Raw genomic sequence first — 24,489 nt, 5'->3', positions numbered from 1 at the left:
TCAGAGAGGTGTATAACCTCAATCTTAATCCAACCCAACACTTTCTGGGTTCTGTCACTACATGGCTGCAGTCCAACACCCTCATCTTGGTACACAACAAACGTTAGCATGACAATGCACTCGCACTTGCAAATCTGCAATTCTTTTCACATCAACATGTCCCTTGAATACCCTCAGCTGTTCCCATAGAGCCCTCTAAAGAAACCATCGGCACAGTTTTCCTCTGAACTCTTACTGGTCTGAAATGGCAAAGTCCATCAGACAGAATATTGTAACAGCTATAAAAAATTACAGCTCAGGATTTGATAAAAACCAGCTGTCATGCAAAGCAGCAGCTAAGCTCACTGAGCTCAACCCAAGTCCCACTGCATGGAACAAAATGCTTGTGTTTCCTATCAACTGCCCCGGGCTGTCCCCTTAGGGAAGCCTCCACATCACCTTCATCCTTAGCGCTGGCATTCCACAGAGGTGTGTGTTAAGCCATCAACCATCGCCTGTTCAGGCCTGTTCACATTTCATCCTCAAGAATAACTACAATTATCAGAATATAAAAAAAAACAGAACACGTCTTACAGGGAGAAGGTACGGAACCATATCTAACTTTGCCTAAACACCATAAAGACCAAAGAGAACTACTGTAAACTTTAGGAGAACCAGGAAAACAACCCATTCCAAGGATGAAAAGCTGGACACGTGATGCTTCACATCCAGGGACGACAGCTGTTGTGACATTGGTGCAGGAGGTCATAGCAGAAGGTAGAACAGTCGTCGGCCTCCCGACTCCACATGCCGAAAAGACCGTGGTCGAAATATTGAGCTCCCACCTAGTGTGTGAGCTAGGGTATGATAATGAAAAGGGCCGTGAGATATGACCTAAAAATGTATATCCAGCGACTGTCAGGCAGAATGGTGGTGCGCTGTTTTTGTGTTGCAGGTCGGTGTACGACACACAGATGGAGAGCGTGCCGGCATGGTGCCAGCATGGTGTCATCATGTGCACGTTGTGAAACTCGTCTCTCTTCCGCTGTGACCCGATGTCCTTCATAAAACAATAATCCTGACGACCCAAATATGTCAGATGAAGCAATTTTCAGCCCGACATTATGCAACCTGACACCGATATTGTATACACGATCCTGGTCATTAACGACAACTGGAGGAAATTGCGACCAATTCTGTCCCTGCTGCCCAGAACAGCTTTTGATTAGTTTTAATCGAATTAAATGAAGGATCGCATTAAAGCAGCATCCCACTGAATAAACACAACAGTCTTAATAAACAGGTAGTTTAATAAGGCTACAACTTCTATCATTTTACAATTATAGATTTTGTTAATAATTCCAAATGGGCTCTGCTTATAATACACAGAATATAAAGAGTTTGCCTTTACATCACGATGAATACAGATGTAAACATAAATATGATTTATTCAAATTTATACCATCGCTGCTACACAAGCACAATACGCCACAGAAAAATGTGCCTGTGTTGCCATTTTCAGCACAAGTTTAAATAAAATTTGTGAACAAAGTTGTTGTAATCTCCTCTTATACTTTCTTCCCACATGGTTATGAAAATAGAATCATTTTCTCAGAGAGGCTAAAAGAGCCAACTTGGAAGGGGAGGGGTTGTGAAGGAAACTAAAAGAAGGCAAGAAACATCAGCTCCTAATTTGCATGCCTTAGTTGTCAAGCACCTCTAAATATCCCTGCCATTTAGAAGACAAGGAGGATGGGGTGGGAAGAGTGAAATTGCATCGTGTGATGCTGACAGATAAGGATAGACAGCTTAACAAGCGAGATTCAGATCAGCATCCCTCGGTGGCCTGAACGCAGCCCTAAATAAATGAACCTCAGTGTCTTTGATATTCAAGACCGAACCTCGTTTTTCAAAGATGTGCAGAGGTGGGCGGTAATGTGGGCATCTGGTTATGATAATACGCTGACATACAACAAAATGCATTTCAAGGCATCCGCTGAAGGTTACAAGACAGCAGCGGGGTGCTGCAAAGTGTCTGCTAAGCTGTGCTTTCAGCCAGTGGAAGTGGTAGGAAGGACTTCAAATGAGGCTAACTTGTCAGTTGCTTAATTGTTCCTGTTGTGCAAAATAAACATGTCTGACGTGCTGGAGGATGGTGCATGGAGTCGGGGGAGCTTTGCACTAATTAGCAGCGAACTACAGCCATATGCTGTGGCCATCGAAGACGTTGTCAGGGGAGCTTCAGAAAAAGCACCTGTGACATCACAGTGGGGCAAAGGTGGGGCATGATGTTTTCTTACTCTGAACAAGAGGCTCCGGAGCTAACCAGGTTGTTTAGGTGCCGACCACAACACAAGAGTGAGTGAAGTGACAACAAAAGTGAGGTTTAAAATGGATTTAGAGTGTAGAAAACATCCGGGCCAGTGGTAGCTCAAACTGTTAAAACACGTTTACAGACTGCTGCGAGACTCGTAAATGATTGACTTTTCTTTTTAAAGTGACTGCCAGTTAAAACAGAGGTTCTCAATATTTTAGACCTCAAGAAGCTTTCAGTTTAATCAGTTAACGGCTGGCGTAACACTAATTGACAACTCTGAGGACAATCTGACTTTTAGATTATTGATGGTGACCACGTTACGTTGAGCTTGCTGTTTAAGGATTTATTCATGCTTCCTTCACCTTAACTTAGTCAGGTGTTGTCTCAAAAAATGAACCGAATGAAAAAAAATCTATGTCCTTATTCGTGCCAAAATCCGCTGTTTGGAATGAGTGTCACCATGACTAAACATTTTCTTGAGGTCCTAGAATAAATATGCAGATCAGCTGTGTGAAGGTGTGAAGAAATCCTTTTTAATTAGAGGTGAGTTATTAAAGAGAGTGACAAGTGCTGAAGCCTCAAATTCACCAAGTTCGGGACAGGAGTACTCGATTAATGATACACCTCCTTTAAACAAGAGTCTCATTTTGAGAGTTTCAGTGAAATGCGCTTATTTACTGCTTTTACTGTCCTGCACCACAGTAAAATAACGGCGAAGGATAAACTTTCAGAACTGAAATAGGCTTTATGGTAATGGCACATCAGGGATGGTGGGAGTGATGTATAATTGTTGTTCTGAGCTGCACTTAATGCACTCCCTCCAAATGTTTAAATCTATCATTTAATTTGCCTTTCAGAAAAGAGCTTAAGTGCATTCACACATAAATACAAAGAGACTCTGAGCCTACGATTGTTCGCCGATCAGATGAAAAGACCAAGAGTCTAGAAGCAGCAAGTGAGCAAACAGTTGAGAGGAGCGGAATATCAAATATAGATTTAATACCAACAGTCAGAGGCACCATGGAAAAGTTAGGAGACACATGACTCAGTCTCTCAACTGTGTTAGTATTCAACAAAGCTTTGAAGCACACGTCTTTCCAATTTCCCATGCAGCATGAGATATACTGCCTGGAAAGTGGGAATAGGAGACTAATCTGCATGAATCTAAACCAGGAAGGCCTTCACTGTATTGGATGGATAAGGCATAAATCCCTGCTTTATTGATCTGATTTATGCAGGCATCATGGTCAAAAACAACGACTGTAGGAAAATAGGATTTGAGTGGAACAAATGAACAAGGTTATTGTGATAAAAACTATATGGTTAATATTTTCTATTATTTTTTCCCAAACAATTACTTATTTACAATGAAATAGCTTTAATGTCTCCACTTAGAAACCTAAGATCAATCTATCTATCCAACCATCCACCTATCTATCCATCTATTTATCTGTCTGTCTTGTCAACAAGTCTCAGTCATCTTTTGAGGAACTATAATCACGATGTCAGTGTCACCATCTGTTTAGGTGTCAGTGATGAGTTCCGTTTGGCTTTTCTGAAGCAAATTTAATTTCTTTCAGCCAGTGTCATACAGTTCAGTCACAAACACTGTCTCCCATTTCTGCTATTTATTCATTTTTTTTATCTATTTTGCAGTGCATTTTCTATTTTCAAGGCACATTGAAGTTTTCTGTCCTGACACTTTGACATATTGTACATACGACACTGTACATTTCCCTTTTACAACCCTCCCACTTTGTTTGTACCGTCTCAAATTTTTTGACACAGCTGACTGGGAATAAACAACATCGACTGCCACAATCTGTGATGAATTACCCTCCCGAAGGATTTTTTTTAAAAATCCTTTCCATTGTATCAGCCGGGAGCTCCCTTGTTAGGGCGCTACTACCTGTCAGTCAGCCAGCTGCAACAGCCCTTTGACATCTGCACGCACTCTCTTTTACCTGCAGAGCCATTCAAATTGTTCACACTTGTGCAGGTCATTTATTTTAGAAATGCAAATTACAAGATGCTTCCGTAATCTTTAGCCACAATTAGTCCATTTCATAATGTTATCCTGGACTTAATCAGAAAAAAATGTCATTGGTTGCAACACTTTCATTAAATTTGTGCTAAAATCATTAAGACTGTAATGGAAAAAAGTCCCTATTTTTGTTGGTTCCCATCTGATTCATTCATTCAGACTGGGATTTTCATCTGGAAATCAAACCCACGTGACAGAGACACTGAAGTGGATTGACACGTCATCTCGGGTAAGTTCACTAATTCACTATACTTGCCAGATAGATTTTGTTCTGCTCATAATACGACGCTCGTACTGTAGATAGACAGACAAAAGGCAGCTGAAAGTACCAAAATGAATCCATGCATCAGAATGCCAATGCATCTTTTCCCCCATACCCTCCCTCCCTATGGTGGTATTAGTACTAATGGCACTGGTATTGCATTTTTTATCAGATCCACAGCTAAACAGTATAAATTCATTTATATATGCTCTGACTCAATCAGAGATTTGATGCAACATACAGTAATCTTGTATAGTTTGGATTTTTATTTGAATTGATGCATTTTACATTTGTATGCCATGCCGCTCGGCACAGATTGTGATCCTAACAATCAGCCGAGAGATATTAATTTCGCTTTGACATTTCGAGGGACATGTGTATCTGAACAACACACAATCATTTTCTCCTTTTTCCCCCGGCGTTGCTCCTGCTGATAAGATGGCAAATCTTTGTGAGCTGTGGCCGAGCACATGCGTGCGCATGTGCTTTCTCTGTGAGGCGCAGAATGTGTTTATGTTTTGCACATGTCTGATTGCAGAGTACTGTGTGATTACATGTTTTTAAACGTGTGCGAGCACATCTGATTGCACGTCTGTGTCGACAGCAAAGACTTGATTTCTGCAGTGTATTACCTTTCCAAGTCACACCATAATAATAGGTGGGAATAAATACAAGGTAATAATGTGGCAGGTATGCACAAGGGGGCACTTGAGCTGAGTTTTAAAGTGAGTTTGTCCTTCATACTTTTGTGCCATGTCAGATTTGAATCATCATTCTAGTTTTTTTTTTGTTTTTTTTTAATTCGGACATGATATTTCTCTGGAGCAAAAATAATAAGAAGAAACAAGACAAACAGAAGCAGACACATGGTCAGGAAACTAAAACAAAGCCTCAGGTTAGACAGACTAATATAAAGTCGAAAAGTGAGGCAATTTCCTGTGCAGTGAGAGATTTATCAGTTTTTGGGCTGAACTCTTCTGCTTCTTCTTCCAGAAAGAACAAGTTTATGAACAATGAGTGTGAATCAGTTCTTTTGTGTGTGATTAAGCGAAGACCATAAACTACTCGCCAGGGAAAGTTTTTTCCCCTCTTCCAGACACAGCCCTTATGAAGGTTGAAATTTGTGAAGTTTATAATAAATATAAGCAGGAGCCTGATGCGTCAGCCTCCTGATATTAACAAGCCCACATGCACTACTGGCAGTATAGCTAAACTGCACATGACACATGTAATTTCACAGCAAATTAGCTTTAAATATGAACAACACACTGAGAACAGGGCAGTGAAATTATAAGCGAGTGAAAAGTATTTATCTTTCCTCGTATTTGAACTTATATGAAAGAATAAACCAGAGAACTCTATCAAGCATTATGAGGCCCATGTTACCAGGTAGTTTACATGTTATTAAAGACAATGTTTCAAAGGAGAGCTCTAAGTGATGGAAAAGCAGAAACTACACTGCCAAAATGTACTCCCAGTACACGTAGATGCCACTCTTTGTTGAGAATTTTAGTTGACAATATTTGATCTAAGCCACCAGCCAAACTATAACCCCAAAGGAAACTACCTACCCTTTGTTCTACAGGAAAACTAAATTACTATTTCAACCAAAGGGTGTTTTTTTTTTTTTAAAAAAAAGGATACATCTTAAAAAATCCTTCCAACTGGTTCTTTTCTATTCTATTTTTAACCAGATGTGATGCTCCCATGTCTGACGCTCCCATTGCTTCCATGTTAGTGACCAGGTGCCACTCACCTGAACCCAGTTAAACAAAAGTGAGGGGTTGAAAACAGGTTTAGGCACAAGCTATATAAATTTGCCAGAAAATTGCAATAGTCTTTCCACAAGTCCATCATTTCTTGCAGTGTCAGAGTTTACTTTTAAAAATGTATTTCGATATTCACATTCTTTGAAAAATTTACTTATTTTCTGTGAGCTGCAAGTTGAAACTGGAGCCTGTCGCTCCAACCTCCCCTTGCTTGGTGAACGCTGTGTTAGTACAGCCGAATGTCAGCAAGACGCAGCTGAGGAAAGGTCAAGATCCTTGTTGAGCCGGACCACATCTAACAGTGAAATCCTCCTTGGTGAGGATTGACGGGGGCGGTTCAGTTAATCTGTGTGTAGACTGTAGCTGTTCACAGGGAAGTTCAAAGATTTGACACAGAATCTATGGAAGGAGATCCCTTTGGTCAGCTTCGTGTTCAGACTGCACAGTCAGTATGATGCCTCCTCTTTAACATAAGGCAGCAGCAGTCATCATGTGATATGAGGCTATAAAAAGTGTCATTTCTAAAGGAATACAGATTATTTAAGTGTTATGATAAATACATGTAAAAAGCTCAAACAGTGCTGAGACCAATGCAGCATCTTATCTGTTCTACATCTGATTTCCAGCCAGTACCTGTTAAAGATCTATCATTTTTGCAGATAGCTAGACAGGTGCAAATTGATTTGTCTTGTTCTGTTATCGGCGTTTTAGTTTACAGTCGTTTTTAATATGCATTTGTGAGTTATACAGAGTAGTAAATGGTTTTATGGAGTCCTAGTGGGTGGCACATTATAATGCATCATCAGCATGACTGTTTAGCATTTCATCATAAACTGAAAATAAACAGCAGCAGTTTCTCATATTCATAATCCTGAGTGGAGTGAATGAATCCTTACAACAATCAGCCTTTACAGAGGTGACTAAATGTTTTCACATTGGCTAGGGCTTGAAATTTAAGGCTTTGTTGAGTAGCTTTACAACAGGGAGTAAGGTTTCATCACCAAACAAAACTGATTTAGATGTAGTAACACACTGATCATCAGCAGCAGCAGCAGCAGCAGCAGCGGTCTCTGAGCTGGGCCATTTCACATGTGAGTGCAACCTAAATCAAGACAGACTTTGTGCAAAGGTGAGGTCATCAGATGACCTCACATTTGTTAAATCAGTACATGTAGGCTTAACAGGTGTTATTTCAGTCTCTGTTTCTGACTCATTGTGCCGCCTGATAACAGTAACAGAAAATCAAGTCACTAAGAGGATTTATAAGGAATTCAGCTGCACTAAAACACATCAGGGAAAATATGAGAGACGCAAACAGAAGGCAGAATGCACATTTATTGTGTTCCATCACACTATAATCAATTTAAGAATAGTAAACGTCCAAAGAAAATACAGAGACATCATTTTTAAAATCATCTCATAAAACCTTTAAAGAATGTGTCTTTAGAAGGTGAATAATGACACAAACCTACAGTAAATATAGGACAAATTCCACTTAAAAACTAAAAACTCCTGTATAAAAGGAATACATGTCACTTGAAAATGGTTACACCTGCTTAGTATTCAAATTTACATGCTCAGGAGTTGAAAAAAATAATTGAATGGAAGTAACATTAAGGCCAGTCAATCACAGTGTAATAATACATGTCAAGCACCTACAGTACTTCATTCAAATCAGCTATGAGAGTATCTGACAGTAAAACCATCATCTTGAAATCTGCCAATGTTTCTTAGTGGCAGTATCTTCCTTTCTGGTCGAAGATTGCATTACTTAACCAACGTAATCCATAACCGAGAAAAGCTCCTTTGAAATTCATTCAAATGTAAGTCTGACTGAATTGATATTAATCTGCCTTTCTTGAATGTGTCAAAGAAACACACAGAGCCTACAGACAGAGACACAGATTTAAGACACTCATATGTGGGACTCATAATCAATTATGTCCTAAGGCTTTGGGGGGGGGGTTCCGGACAATAGATAGCTTTGACCAAACCAAAAAAACATCAAATTTGAACCACTTGAGATGCCGAATCTCCTGCTTTGGTTGTTAATCATTTAGTTTGTCCTCATATTTATCATAATAATAATAATTTTAAACGAGCAACCAATGCGGTTTGGGTGTTTTGAAAATGTTAATGAGACCTACATGTCCTGTGCTGGGCATGAATAAACCAATTTCATTCTGATCCATGCAATAGTTGTTGTGAAATTCTAATTTGATCCGAAATGGTGGACCGAGTTACCATCACAACCGCCACCCGGTCGTTGTGATAATAAAACTGTGTTTCATAATTGCAAAACATATTAACCCCAAGCATACACATGCAAACAGTAGCACACATGCAGACACACACGCAGACACACACCCTGCCTCTGACGCTTTGGATCACACTGGATTTGTGACACATCATGTCAGAACCGGGTGTGAAAAGCTTTTTCAGGGGTTATATGCTTTCAGAGTGCATATAAGTGGCTTTTGCACTCCCAGTGCTGCTTCATGCTGAATATAACACCTTTGCCTCACAACTGAACTTAATCAATGCAACACAAGTTTTAACCATAAACAATAAAGGGATATATTTCGCCTCTGAGTGTTGTCGCTGTTTGTGTGACATACATAGAAAAAGTCAGCACTCCAGCCTTTGTTATGCTGCTATTTTCTTTTACCCTGCCTCTCTGGTCCCCTGGAATGTACAGCTGTTAACAGATTAAGACCTAAGGCACATACTACAAAATGAACACAGCTATGCTAATATGTTGTATCACGTCTTAATGGATTAAAAGCAGATATGTATGTTAACATTTCCTGCCAGCATTGCTGCTGCTTTCAAATAATCGCATTAGATAAGGGGGGCTGTGATGCCTGGAGTCAAAGCATGACCATGGGTTTAGTGCAGTAGTACTGTGATGGAAATAAGAGTCTTTGGGAAAGAAAGCAGGTTAAATGAGTGATTATTGATGGATTTAAAACAGTTAAACATCTGGCTATATGGACTTTCAGAACAGACCAACATGAGCTCCAGACTGCATTCAATTCAGATTGACAGTTTGTGCCAGGCATCATCCGGAGGCTGAACTCTTCTGACTATGAACAATGTTGATTGAAGTTTTGTCTTCTGTGTAAGTCAACATATGAGCACCTGAAAGCTGCTTGAACTGCATCCATGAGTGCTGCAATGTCCCCACTATCAACACATGCTTTCCAAGGGGAGTTGTTGTGCTGTTCATCTGGGAACTGAGGACAGTAGCTGCTGGTCCTTTGGGAGAGGAATGCTGTCCCATTCTTGTCTGACTCTAGCTCTATGATAAAAGTCCTGGTTCTTCTTTGTTGTGTTTTGTTTTTTTTATGATGCACCACATGTTTTTCAGTTGGTGAAAGGTCTAGACTTCTACTATGAAGCCATGCTGTTGTAATAGCTGTAGTATGTGGTTTAGCATTGTCTTGCTGAGCGATGAAAGTACTTCCCTGAAAAAATTCAACCGTCACCTTCATCTCAAGTCATTTCAAAGGTACACTCCACTTTAAGCTAATTAGAATCCAAATCAAAAAGACGTCACCTGGATGAAAGCTTATGTTGCCCTGTGTATATCTGTGTATTCCTCCCTTTGCTTTTGTTGATGACATGTGGACTGTGTTCAGAGAAGGTGATTTCTGGAAGTGTGCTTGAGCCCATGCACTGATTTCCACGACAGAATTAAGTCTTTTTTTAATGCAGTGCTGCCTGAAGGCCTGAAATCACAGGCATCCAATATTGATTTTCCGTCTCTCTCTCGAAGGTTTAATTTCATCATGTTACTGACCTTTTGCCAATTAATTAGTTAAAGCAGGTTCCTCCAGCTGTTAAGTAACACTTACTTTTCCAGCCCTTTGAACTATTGGTGCGTTTAATAACATTTATAAATAACTGCATTGTAATTAGTTATATTTTACACAGAATTACAACTTTTTGGAATTGGGTTCGTAAATCTGAAGGGTGGAAAACACTCACACACACACAAATATAAAACCCATGAGATCTGGAAGGTGATTTAGTGTTTTGTTGCTCCCACATTTAAAACATTGGGAACATGAATATGCACAGTAGTGGCAAAAAAAGAAAAAGGTCAGTAGAAAACAGATATACTCACTGGGTTTGTGAAACTGGTTTTCAAAAAAAGTCTCCAAAAATCAACATAAGTCAACTTCTGCTGTCCATAAAAATCCACATCAAACCATCTAACAGAAGCTATGACCTGATGTAAACTGTCAGATTATCTGAAAGACCATCACGACTTGTCTCGAGTTAGAGGATAATTTCTATTAGCCGTTCAGCTGAGTTGACTCTAATCACAGAAAATGTGTCATTAATTAAAACTGAATTACGAGGTACAAGAGATGATGATAAAGCAGGTAGATAAAGCTGTGGTATATTTCAGAGTCTAAACGGATGCGGCTTTGGCTGCATTTTCAGAGGCCACTTAACATCAAGCTACACGTCTGAAATAAAGCAGGCACTAATGAAACTCAAAAAGCTTGGCAATGAAGTCACCTGATACAGTCAGAAAAGGTTTTGATCATGTCAGCAGAGATGCTTGAGAGAAAATTTAACACGGTTAAGTGCAACTTCACATTCCCAATAAAGTGTTACCAATTTCTGATTTCTGGATCATTGGTATTGTCACTCAAAATCCATAATTAGGGCTGTTAATTTAGCTGTTTTTAAATGAGCAAAACCTTTAGAGAAAGTTTGATTGATCATTGGAGGCAGTTAAAATTAAATACTGGATACTGACTTCCAACGAAACATTAAAATGTAAAGCAAAAGGGTTGCTTACATAAAAAATGAACCAACCGGGTCAAAAGGGACTGGAAGATGTTTCAGGGTCGGCTAACGGTGAATATGAGGCAGGGTTTAACCAGGACAGGTGAACAGGCCAACACAAGGAGAAAGACAACCATTTGAGATCACACTCAGACCCACAGCCAGTCAAAATCACCAGTTAATCTGACAGGCACGTCTAACATGGTCTAACATGTCTAGCACAGACTGTGGAACAGAAACCAGGAGCACAAGCAGCAGGTTCAAACCCACAACTGTCCTGTATCGAATTAAAGAACATAATGGGCGACAACTTCAAGAACATATCACAAAACCATGTTGAGTTGAGTATTTTCCATAATTTTCCATCCGATATAACTGCTGTGATTGTTAGCTCAAAGCACACAGAAAGACACTTGGTTTGGTGAAATGTATCTTCAGAGCACGTCACTTAATAGCCTTCAGTTACGATGAATCAATTATCAGACAGAGATGTATCTTAAGGGGTAAAAATAGGACTCATTTGTATTCATGAATTGTGCTAATTAAAGTCCAATTTACCTCTCCTATTTCTAAGGATGGATGAGTTTCTTTACAACTATCATAACTCATAATTTGTCATAGATAGTAATTAGGTGACAATCACTTGCAGTGTGCCTTAAGGACAGCAAAGATTAGTGAATAACAAACCCAAATGATTTGCTCAGAGAAGCTAAAGGCATGGTAAGCAGAGGGGAATTTAGAGACACTCATCCCAATACACACAACGATGTGATCCGGCGTGAATGCAACACAAAGCCAACGCTTTCCAGTTAAGATCAGAATTAGCATGAATTCAAACACTGAAATCATGAATTAATGCATCTATAACCTCATTAACAGTCGGTGATATAATATATTTATTTTTGTAGCATTTTAAATATTTAATCGTCATTACTCAGCGGTTGTGATTCATGTCCATGTACTGGTCATGCTCAAGTCTGCAGATCATCAGCTGGAGCGTGGACGGCAGTGAATGTCAATTCTGCTGAATAGCAAATGCTGCTGTTATGATTAACTGAATAACATGACAACATCATCTTATAAAATAAGTCCTGACCTGGTTAAAGGAGAGATGAAGCCAGAAGACAACAAAACATCTGGTTTCACAGCTCTAATTCTCTCTCCCTGTGCCAGTTGTTCAGTTAAAGCTTATTAAATGCCAAACATAGGACAGGGAAAGATGAAAATGGGAATTTACATTCTTGGTTTTAAATGATCGAATCAGGTTAACAAAAGTTTTTGGCATTATTGGACAGGGTTCCATTCGATAATGAAGGAAATCTGAAGCAGGAATACTGTGTGGAAACTGTGCTGGAAACAAACACAGAGGACAGAAAAGCAAAAAAACAGCAGGGGGAAATCCACAAGAGGAAAATGGAGAGAGCTCCTCTTAAGGAACTGCTTTCATCTCAGGGAATGTCTGGGCTGCCCGCACAAAGTACAATAACTACAGAGATTGTTTGGAAATATTCTACACTACAACAACGATATTGTTTGGATCACTTTCGGAGCAATTTGTTGAGCGATAAAGCACGTTGATCGAGAAACAGACAAGCTGGGACACTTCCTCTCCTCCATGGTACCGACAGCTCCAGGGTTATGCATCACACCCTTTGCTTGTTTACATTTATGATCTTTTTGGTAGAATAGATTCAAGCTAAATAACACAGCCTTCTTTATTAATGTTGTTGTGAATACTTTCATGAGATCAAACTGATAGCTTAGGAAACATTACTGCTCTGAAATCACCCAGTCTTGGCTGTAGGCTACCATCCATTAAACGTTCAATTAACGTGATGTTTCAGCTGAAAATTACACATAACATCACGTAGCATCAGGTCTTTTTTGGTGCTGATGGGGTCTCTGAGCCTGGCTCCTCACTGATGTTCCTTTCTGATTGGCAGGATATCGTCACACTGATGATGACGCTTACAAACTCATTGATAAAAATGTATCGCTCTAATGACAGAATGGCAGATTCACATAACTCATCTGGTCTTTGTAGAATTTTGGAAACCCACCCCCTTCTGTTTTTCCTTCTTTTTTCAAAATCATTAGGATTTTTGGGGCATGCGCACAGCTGGAGTGTGGGGCATGTGCACAGCTGGAGTGTGCAGCATGTGCTTGGTGTCACTGGTGGATGCTCACATCATTATCCGTACAGTCATTGTTCTTGGTGAGACGGCCTCATTCTGTTAGATATCGGCGGAATCCGCCTTTGCTGCCATCGCTGCCCTGTTTTTCAGTCCATCCCTAATGTACCTTACATGTTGCATCAGTAAATGTATTGCTTTTATTGCCTTAAAGCTGTTACTTCATCATGTATGTTGCCGGTAGTCGCAAAGAATTGATGACAATTCCATCATGCATTATCAAAATCAGTTTTTTCCTCCCAGAAACTAGAAAAGATATAAACAGGTTCAGCCTAAAAATAATCACATTGATGATATCTACAGGAGCCCACTTAGGTCCTGGCCTCATTTGGATGTGCAACATGCTCTGCTCATCTTTGTCAGAGCAACCAGGCGCATCATTTTACATTCGCTTTCCCACAAATTAACATCTAAATCAGGGTTTCCACCCTTCTCTTCCCCTCTCTGCTTCCCTTTCGCCCAGCCTTTCCTGCCCCTCTTTGCTCACAGGACACAGAGGGGAGGTATTGTGCTGGAATCAAATAAAGAAATCGAGAAGTAAACAGAAGAGCGGCGAGGGAGGCAGGGAGGGTAGCAGTTAGGGATGGGTGGAATGCGGCTGCTCGCTGGTGTCGCTAATGATGAGGAAAATGGAGGGTCATGTGGGAGCTTGATGGAGGGAGAGGGGAGTTGCTGTAGAGTAGAAAGTCAAGATCGCTTGAATGGTGGGCAGATGCTGCATGCCTGTGTGTTTTCTGTCTACACGTTCAAGTCGTGTGTGCCGACACGTGCTTATATTACACGGTGACAGTGCATGTCTTTACTTCTGCGAGTCAAACCAGGTTAGCTGTGAGTGAGAGCATGTGCGCCTGTGTAAGAGTGCGATGTAGGAGTGGAGGGGGTGGCAGCCGAGTGATTAATGTGTCAGAGAGGCAGCTGTGGTCTGCACTCGCTCGTTTGGAAATATCTTCCAGGGAAGCAGAAGAGCGGAGGAGAAAGGGGAGGAGGAGATTCTTCTACATCTCCTGCCAGATAGACAAAAGTAAGCAGGAAGCCTTCAGTGGGGTCAGCGAAGGAAAGAGAATTACAGTGAAGGGGAGGGAGGCAGCGAGCACTGCAGCATCCTTCTGTTTTCTATCAAATCATCATTCATTAATGTCTCCTTTAAGGCACCAGCGCCCATTCAGCCATTGAGTTTTGGACTCAGTGAATGAAATGTTAATTGGGATGATATAGGTTTTTTAATGGGGCTTTTGTTTATGTCATTTTGGCTGTTGTTTAATAAGCCTTTGAAGACATTATCTAAAGTTTCACATCAGTAATGATAAAGTAAAAAAACAAAAAAAAGGGGAACATTTTATAATTGTAACTGTGGAAACGGTCCAAATTTTGTAAGAGCTTTTGTCTGAGCTGCACTGCTCACGTAGATATAGGACGGCTGTGCGTAACACAGGTTTTATTGGTAACGCCAGTCATTTAAGACAAGTTGGGTTTTAACATAATACTGCCACATAAACTTGCAGTCCTAAAAAGCTGCAAATTGTACAAATCCCACCAACCACCTTTTTCTTTCGCAAATTATGAAATCCACTGGCATCATATAAGTATCCTGATTACAAGCATAAAACAGAAAAAACAGGACAACATGGAGTTACTGAAGCTATTCAAATGAACCTTTTTTGTTTCATAGTGTTGATCATTTGGAATGGGCAATAATGAGAATGTCTTAACTAGTTCAATTGACTGAATCCATCCAATCGTTTATTTCAATTATAACTGCTGACGACACCTCCACAGAAGAATAGAAAGACATAGATACAATTCATTGATCCCTCGAGGGAAATGGTTACAGTCCAGAACAATAATCAACAACAGATTGACTACCAATAAACTTTTGAAGCAGAGCTGCAGGAATGCAGAAGAATGCATTGAATATGGAGCAAAGACACCTACTATCTATGCAACAACAACAAATCATGTTCATCGTAAATAAGGGAAACAGATTCATAAGAAGGTGTGCAAAAATACCAGCGACGCCTCCACCTGCGCATGTGGAGAAAAAAAACGGGAGGCGTGTCCAAACTTTTGACTTGTGCTATATCCATAATAAGAAGCATATTTTGCGATGACAGTGATTATATGTAATTAAGTGTGCGTGACATCACCACTTTGTTGTGACCCTGCAGACTTGTCAGCAGGCTTGCTTACTTTCAGGAAGGAGGGTAAGAGGTTGCTATACTCGTCTGTCTATTAGCAGCACTGCTTATGAAGTTGTGGGCAGATTTGCGTGAAAGTCTTATCAGAGTTTTTTTTTAAACTACATTCAGGATATTGTGTGCCTGCATGGAACACCTAGTTCTGTCAGTGCCAATCTTCTGGGGATTTGTTAAGGTACTATTGACACAGTTGACCTCCAATGCTTTCTCCAAATCCAACAAATGCTCATCAAAAATGTGACCATGGCGGAGCCGTCCTCTTTGGCTTGCCAACTAACATGTATTCTTAATGTCAGGAGAAAATCCTTCAAAAGCAGTTGCTTAAAAATAAGAATCACCTGAGATGAGATCATTTTTAACACAGGTTTTATCTTGTTACATACAATGAAAGACTTTCTCAGAAAGTGCGATCATATCCAACTGTACAGAACGTACAGAAATAAATGGATCAACTCTAGAGTAAAAGTCAAATAAATACTTCAGCCTGGAAAACACTGAATGCTGTCTTTGCATATCTACTTTCTTTTTTAAAAAATACAAAAAGTTTATTTCAGGATATCATACTAGGGCGAAGTCACCTCTAAACTAAGGGAGGCTGCGGGTGGAAGACAGCTTCTACTGTAGAGCTACTGTGTATCCTGACGGAGCCATTTCAAATGTGCAGCCACTCATGTGGATATTTTGTTGAGTCAGGCAGCTGCGGAACAGTGTGAGAAAGCAGAAAGGGGATATCTCACCATCAACCCCTGACACATGCTGGGCGAAGCAGATTTACTCTTCAGGGGCCACGACAGGTGACAAACAACTGATGACAAAGGTGTCATTTTCAAAAGAGAAGACTTCTTAAAATGTGCAGCAGTGTCAAATAAACAAGTAGCAAAGAAGTGTCATAATGCATAAAAAGTATCGGCAATCTGATTAGAGAAAACTGCAACTAAACACAGAATTAGACAGTAGTTCAATTTAGACCAGATTTATTGTTCATTAATCTTTTCTGGCTATCACAAATGATTCATGTGAATATATTAATTCAACTTCAGACTCATATCTTGGATATATATCAAAGTAACAAACGGTTTTGTGGATATAATAGAAAGTACACTGATGCACTTGGTGATTTACATGACTTTAAAAAACCTTTAAACTTGGGCAGGACAAACTTTTCTTTAGCCTGACTGTACCCAGAACACACATCATGTATGCTGGTGTTAAGATGCAGCACCAGCAGGGAGGCTGACTCATGTCAGAAATACAAGGAACACAAACTTCATGCCAATGTGAACTACAGTTTGGTCGAAGTATGGACTGGATTTGGGACACAACATTAGACTACTAGTGCTACAGAGTGAAATGGTCTTTAATGAAGAGCTAAAAGAAGCAACCTCAGATGGTACTGCTATGGCTCAGCTCAGGTATACAAACGATAAGACCATTTTCTGAAACAGAGCCATTTTGAACCTATATCCGCTCTGTAATCAGCCTTCTGATGGCCTTATTCACTATACTTTGAATTGTACGTTAATCTTTGTAAAGAAAAGGTGATTCTGACCCTCCTGTGACATGTCAGTCCCATATTTGTGATCGGTATGAGGCCAAACTCGAAGTACATGACTTTCAGTGTGCTCATTCTATAAGACTGATTCGGGAGGGCAATCACACGCTGAGAGATTTTGGAGTTTGGAAGATGTCTGCGAGCCTCACTAATCGCATCTTTGAAGCCTTTACATATAACAGTTGCTGAATGAATGATCGTTAGCCTCAGATCTGGGACTTTTGTTCATCTGATGAATTAAAATGAGGTTTTAAATGTTGTAAGAATCTAATATGGGAAAGATCTTAAAAAGGAAAAAAATACCTATATGTATCCCAGAAAACTAGTCTGTTTATTCCACCGCAAACTCAACATCCAAGAGGCAGGAATCAACTAACAATCAACAAACACCAACTATTGTATTCAGTGCTTTGTCCTTTCTGGTGTTGAACACAGAGGGACCTGTGCTGTCACCATACCTGCCACCGTATCTTTCAGCTGCTAAACATCCATGGTGAAACTCTTCTGATCCGTTGATGAAGTGGTGTGGTATAGAAAGTGACTCGGCTCAGTGTTTTATTTACTGTCCGAGCTCTCATTGCTGTTTCCATGCCTAACTTGCAGCATGATACCGCTGCGGTCCAGACTACACACAGTATTCAGCAGAGCGGCATCCTGGGATGCTTTCGGAATGTATCTGGTCAAGCGCATCTGGTGAAATCACAAACATTGTCTAGTGCAGGCATGTCGCAGCCGGAATGTGAGGCAGCCAGACCTGGTGGACCACAGTTCAAGCCAGCCAGTTGTTTCATACACATCTGGACACACGGGTCAAATGAGATTTAATAACAAGGACAATGTTTGGCTGTTGTTCAAGCTTGCTGTTGATTACCGCTGCTAGCGATTGACACACAGACATTTTAAATCTTTCAGCCATCCAATAGATGGCGATACAGACCAAGATATGAAGCTTATTTTCAGTTAACCTTAATTTGAAGGGAATTTTATAAAATAATAACACCTGCAGTTTACAGCTAGGCCATTTGTATTGCCATGATGTGACCGCAAGGGTCCTGTTAGTGCATGTGATGAGATTCTCTGCACGGGAACCACAAAAAGAAGACGAGCGTTTGTTTCGAGGAGAGGTTGCGGAAGAGGATTTGCATCTTTATAATTCATCACTTTAATGACACAAAGAAGGCATTAGCCTCGTTAATGCTGACAGTTTGCAGTTACGCAGCCTGTGGTTTAGTTTACATGTGTGGAATGTGGTGACATAGCAGAGTGATTCGTACCCTGGAAGACTGCGGGGGTGCCGAAACCATGAAATGGCCTTCAGGTTGAATTAACACTGCTATTACAGTTCTGTGACATTTAAACACGAGGAAAAAAAAAGCCAATAAATAAATAATTGCATGGCTGTAAATATCTATGGAAATTCTCTGTGTAGTCAAGAGCTTTTGGAACCTACTTCACAATGCATGTAATTTAATCAATTCCTAAGATCAAACAGTATTGATTAACGTAGCCAGATCATCAAAAATTGGTGCAGGCTGAATGCTGTAACATGCAGCAGACAGCACAAACAGTGGGAGCTCCATTGGGTTTTCTGATCTCGTGTATAGTTCCTGGCAGCCAGCTGCAAGGAGTAGTCAATACACCATAAAAGTTTGGCTTCCTACTCTTTTCAAAGTATTGTTTTTGTTGAGGGCTTAATTGGTTTTATTTTCCTCTTCCTCTTCCTTATAAAACACATTTCTCGTGAAACTACGTTGAGTAGCACCTAAAAGCTAATCAACGTTACAGGTAACATTGTCCCATTGGGACTTTGCAGGCGCTGAAAAATATAAACTGACTTTGAAAGGTTGAAACATGTTCACCTCACTTGTTGGAAGATCAAAAAAACGTCTTATGACACACTTTGAGTTGATGTTCCATGATGGAGAGCCTCACAGTTTACTGCTGCACTCTGATTGGCTCATCTCTCATTGCTGCATGACTTAACTGTCAAGGGCTGCACACAGTCATCTGTTATGTTATTATGATTTAATTAAGACAAATAATTTCATCCTCATAAAGTGACAGCGCAATCCACTGTTGAGACAGAGCATATTATTGTGTGTGCCAGTCAAAGAGCGAATATTTTGTACCACCCCACACTGTAAACATCAGGTTGAAGCTGAATTATGGAAAACTACTTTTAAAAAATTAAGATGATTCACACGTAACTTCCCCTCTCAAATTTACCTCGTACAATGACAATAAAGAGTTCTAAATTATTTAGTTTAGAAGAGGTGTGACATTCTCATCCCTTCTTCTGATCTTTTACTTTAATATATATATATATATATATATATATATATATATAAAAGTTTCTCACTGACTTCAGTGATCGCCTCACCATCCATCAGCAGCTAATGATCACTACCTCTGTTTATTAGGGCTGAGTTGCAACACACATTTCTATTTATGTGGAAATGTCAAAGTTAATCACTTTAAACAGCCAATGCCACATTGTGTCCACCATATGACAGATTAATTAGAAAAAAAGCTCAGCTGAAACAGCTCTATTACGCGACAACAATGTGCATGTAGCTAAAGTTCAGCTATTTAGATTTTGTTGCGTTCTCAGTGTATGAAACTTGCAGCGTGTCATTTTTAAGAAGCCATCCAATGAGCTTTCATCTTTCTTTTAATCCAGATTTAGAGGTGGCTTTTTCTTCTTGTGTAAAAAACAGTGAAATGCTGGAACTTTATGAAATCAGACCTTCCTTCAGACAAGTTTTTCTTTTTATATCTGATCAAGTATGGACTATTGATTGTGGGTAGAGCAGCCTTGTATAGTTGGTTGGATCGGGGTCAAACAGACATGTTGATGATTTGACAGCCAGACAGTATCGAGGTCCATAGCATCAGGCTGAGCTGTACTGATCGTAGGATGAGAAAGATCATTTTCTTTTTCTCCAAAAATTGAAACAATTTTATCAGTAAAAAAAAATAAATCAAAGCGATTGCTTCTGAGTGTACAGGGAATGAGTTTATCATCAACACTGTGGCTCTTTGTCAACCTAGCTATGAAGATAAATAGAAACTGGGGAATATTCTTATTTTCTTCCATAAACAGGGACTAATCAGCTGTTCTGGATAAGTATATGTATACTTTACAGGCTAAATAGCACTGACAAAAGCAAAGTTAATGTTTCATTGTTTGCATGTACTGTGGGATTTTACAGAATGGCACTATTTTCATTTGTTGTGTGTATATGTAGTGCTGTCATAGTGACGATGGTATTTTCTCTCCTGGCTGCTCAGTCCTCTATTTTCATGTTAGTTTTTAAGTTGCAGTGCTTTGAGTCATAGACGTCGGAACTAGGGGTGTGGGGGGTGCAGCCACACCCCCTCCTATCCGCACCCCTAGTAACCCATCAGCCTCCCTACCCACTGCATTACGCTTTAAAAAAATAAAGAATCTGATTTAAATTTAAACTAAATTTGTCTGACTTACATTTATCTCTTTCATATAATTAATGCATAGATCGATGCTTTTGATGTGAAATGCAGCCTGCCTGACTACATACAGTAGCCCGGGGCGAGAGCAGGCCGTTCTTGAGGCAGCTCAGGGGAAACGAGTGGATGTGGGTTCCCCGGAACTGACCTCCTTTCCACTAAGCCTTGAGCTGGACATACTGTGGGATGTGTGTAGGGTACGAGAAGTTAGCACCATCCAGGATGTTGTGTCCATCCTGCAAACCTTGCAGCCCGCTCCGCGCTGTCAGAGGTGGAGAAGCTGGTTAAGCCCTGCTCATATCTGTCGCAGCATCCGAGCGCTCTTTCTCAGCCTTGTGCGGGCTGAAAACCTGGCTGCGCAACACCATGGAGAGACCAGCAGGAGAGACTAACACATTTGACCATTATGAACGCTCACAGTGACCTTATGGGTGAAAGTCATGTCTCGACCCTGCTTAAAATTTTCAGCAGTAGAAGGTTCATTTTTTGGAAATGAATGAAAGCCCTGAGTCATGAGCGCAGACTTTTCTTTTTTTCATTTGTGGTGTATTTTATCTGCTACGCCTGGGTATGTTAAGTACCGCTACTGAATAAACGGCACTTTCAAGGATACAAATAATGCTGTTATGTTCCTTAAATGGCGTGATTTAGTTATCACAGTTTAATTTTCTCAACAATAAAGATGCCATGTTCATCCATTCTAGTTCTCTTATAACTGCATGCTATTATAAGATAACTTCAAATCAAATCCGTTAATCACTGATAAGTGTGTGTGCTTCCCCCGCCCCTCCCAACAAAAACCCTGGCTCCCCTCTCAGAAAATAGTTCCGACATCCATGCTTTGAGCTCTGTTGGCCACCATATATGTGTTGACAATGTCAAATTATGGCTGCATTTCCTTTTCAGAATCCCAATGCTAACCAGCCCAACAATCCCATACATTTAAAACATACACTTTTAACAGGGTTTTTTATTCCATGTAAGCCACGTTGCCAACATAGCGTCTGTTTTACAGAGTTCTGTGTGTGCGCTCAGCATGAACATGAGCAAAGAGTAAAACCTCTCGGCTCCCTGTAAAATTTAATTCCAATCATAATGTTTTACAGCATGCACTTCCCTTGCATTTTATTAATCGTGTTCACTCTCTTCCTCCTGTCATTATAAGGAGGCAGCCAGAGAGTCTTCAGTGGGAAGTGTTGAATGAGACGCTACACTTTTGCCAAATGGAAAATTCTTATCTCGAGCTGCTCTATCTGAAATGTTCAAAATATCAGCAAACAGCGGAATTACAATCTATTCATCTATTTTCCAACTCGAGAGCTTGAGTAAGATTTAAACCTCACCCAGCCGTTAAATGAATAACTCAGTCAATGCGAGCCTAATAAAACAATTATAATAAAGAAGCAAAGTCAGCTCCCCACGTGGCTGTAAGAAGTTGGTGTATTGACAAATGTACATCGCAGTAGATTAGACTGTGAGGATTATTGATACTTCAACAGCAGAGACACATCCTCGTAGCTGAGATATTTCTTGGTGCAGTGAGAGATGACCTTGCTGAATACATATTCTGAGGAAACATTGATAGAGCTTCAGTAGCTTGGGAAATTGAAGCGGTGTTATAGAAGAGAGGCACGCAGGGCTACAAGCAAACACTGTATGTGTGTGATTGATTTAGCCATTAATCTGAGCTGCTCTGTGTGTGTGTGTGTGTGTTACTGCATGCGCATAAAAACAAGCCTGTGTGTGTTTAAAGAGCCTGCCTGTGCACACATGGATAACACCCCTTGTCTTTAACTGCCGCATCCCTCAACCCACCTCCATCCTCTCACATCCCCCATCCTATTGATTGGCATACAGAGCAAGCAGACAAGACACCCGTGCAGAAAAGAAGAAGTCTTGTCTGTATTGGTAGGTCAAGTAAGGGAACGATGTGACCTTTGACAGCATATCATCTTTTCTTTGCTCTCAGGCCATGGCAAAATTTCACATGTCAGCCCAGGCAAAGCCAAGGACTTCAAAGATTATTCTTAATTAACACCACCATCATCACTTCTTCTTTAGTAATGGAAGTTAACAGGTTAGTAATGTATTTCTGCATGCACGGCACTCATAAAGGTCTTTATGATGCTGTGTGAGTATAGCAGATCAGCTCCAAACTGACCATCTGAAAGTAATAGCCAGTGACTCACGTGTATTTTGCTATAATACCGTACTTTCACATAGCTGAGAATGTGTGTAACAACAAACATTGGTGGGAAATGTGCTCTGGGAGCTTTGCTTTCAAATGACTGTGCCACGTTTTGGCAGACTTACGATAGGCTTGATTTACAGTTTGTTCTCGACCATTAAAAAAAAAAAAAAGTTCCGTACATACTGTTTTTTAATCCTGGTCTTTGCCTCTGCGTGTTTTTTTATTTGTGCACCATCAGCATCTTGCCTCTAAATACTACACCTTCTACGGAAGCCTGGAAGTCATAAAGCCTACTTCTTTTGTTGTTTAATGGTGGCCAGCAAACTACTCGTTCCTTATTGTGGTTGTAGTAGGGCGTTACTATCGGGTTCCGGGTTAAAACAAGACAGCCGCAATGACCAAATAAACCATTTGGCATTAATCCTATCCCTACAACACTGATAAGAAATTTTAAATGAAAATCAGACTGAATGAGTGCTGACGACAGATTAAATGTAGATGCTGCTACACAGGACATGGGTGCTCACTGGATTGATGTGCTATAGCTTTTAGAGTCATCAGATCTCACCCACAGATTGTATAAAACAAGTGGAAGTATCCATAGTGACGACACTCATTATTTTTGAGGAATAAAATTTAGAACAGCTTTGAGTTCTGCATTTCTTTGTTATGGTCTTTTTGGAGCCCGAAGCGAAAATACTTGAATATTTGAACATGTCGTTAGCTCAGGACCTTCGTTAATCTCATACATGTAGTTTATGAACACAACAGTGTTGAGCGCAGACCTCCACGAGGCTCTGGGTTCACAACTGACTACAGATCTGAAATGAGACCTTCCTTTTGAGGGTGGACAAAACTGCAAGAACCACCTCGACTGTTGGAATGTTGTGGAAGCACATCTCACTGTAACGTGTCAAAAAAATAGAATAGAATAATAATAAAAACACAAATGTTCTTCATTTCACATACTGGTGTCTGGAACTCATCACATGCCTTGAAAGACTCTAAAGTACTCTACAGTAAACCCAGACTACAGAAATACAGCTTTCCTGTTGGTTTTGGCTCTTGAGCTCGACCTTGTTAGCATTACTTGTCATTTGTTTGATTTATAGTAAACTTAGAAAAGACTTGACTTGTATATAGGGACTACTTACTTTAAATTCACTATAAAGAGTAATCAGAAGTTTGTGCACTTGTTTAACCAAAAGCTGCCATCTGGAACATCTATTGATTACTTTAAATGATTCATAATTACCCATAGGGCTAAATTTCCTCTACACACAAAATCTTAAAGTGACTTTCTGAGTAACAGATATTGAGATTAATCGTCAATATCAATGTCTATTTGAATGTTCTAAAAATGCTATTGGTAATGGATCCAATGATTTTATATTTTCTAATAACACATTCAAATTATAAAGCCTTTAAAAGCCTTTTCTGGCAGTACTGTGAAATGACTGTTTCTGAAGTACTGCAATCACTGGCAAATAGTTCAAAAGGGTAAGCGAGACAGATTTGGAGGCTTACGCACTCATTTGGCACACCCACTGTTTCAGTCCACGCAACGGAATGCAACAGAAACACAGATCTGAGATGAACCTGAACACCGATGCGACAGCTTATTGGAGCGTCCCAATTAGAATGTTTCAAATAGTTCTGTAATTGTGACGCTTTTAGAAAGATAAAACAAAACATTTTC

General features: G+C 40.0%; 1 protein-coding gene across 5 annotated transcripts in view; it reads right to left on the bottom strand.

Moving 5' to 3' along the window:
• Positions 1-24,489, bottom strand: part of cadm1a (cell adhesion molecule 1a) — a 359,846-nt gene that overhangs the window by 101,885 nt on the left and 233,472 nt on the right. The window lies entirely within an intron of this gene.

This window comes from Leuresthes tenuis, unplaced genomic scaffold (assembly GCF_036924035.1).
Source record: "Leuresthes tenuis unplaced genomic scaffold, fLeuTen1.0.hap1 SCAF_21, whole genome shotgun sequence".
Taxonomy (NCBI): domain Eukaryota; kingdom Metazoa; phylum Chordata; class Actinopteri; order Atheriniformes; family Atherinopsidae; genus Leuresthes; species Leuresthes tenuis.
The sequence above is the reverse complement of the archived record's forward strand: the minus strand, read 5'-3'. Positions and strand labels throughout refer to the sequence as shown.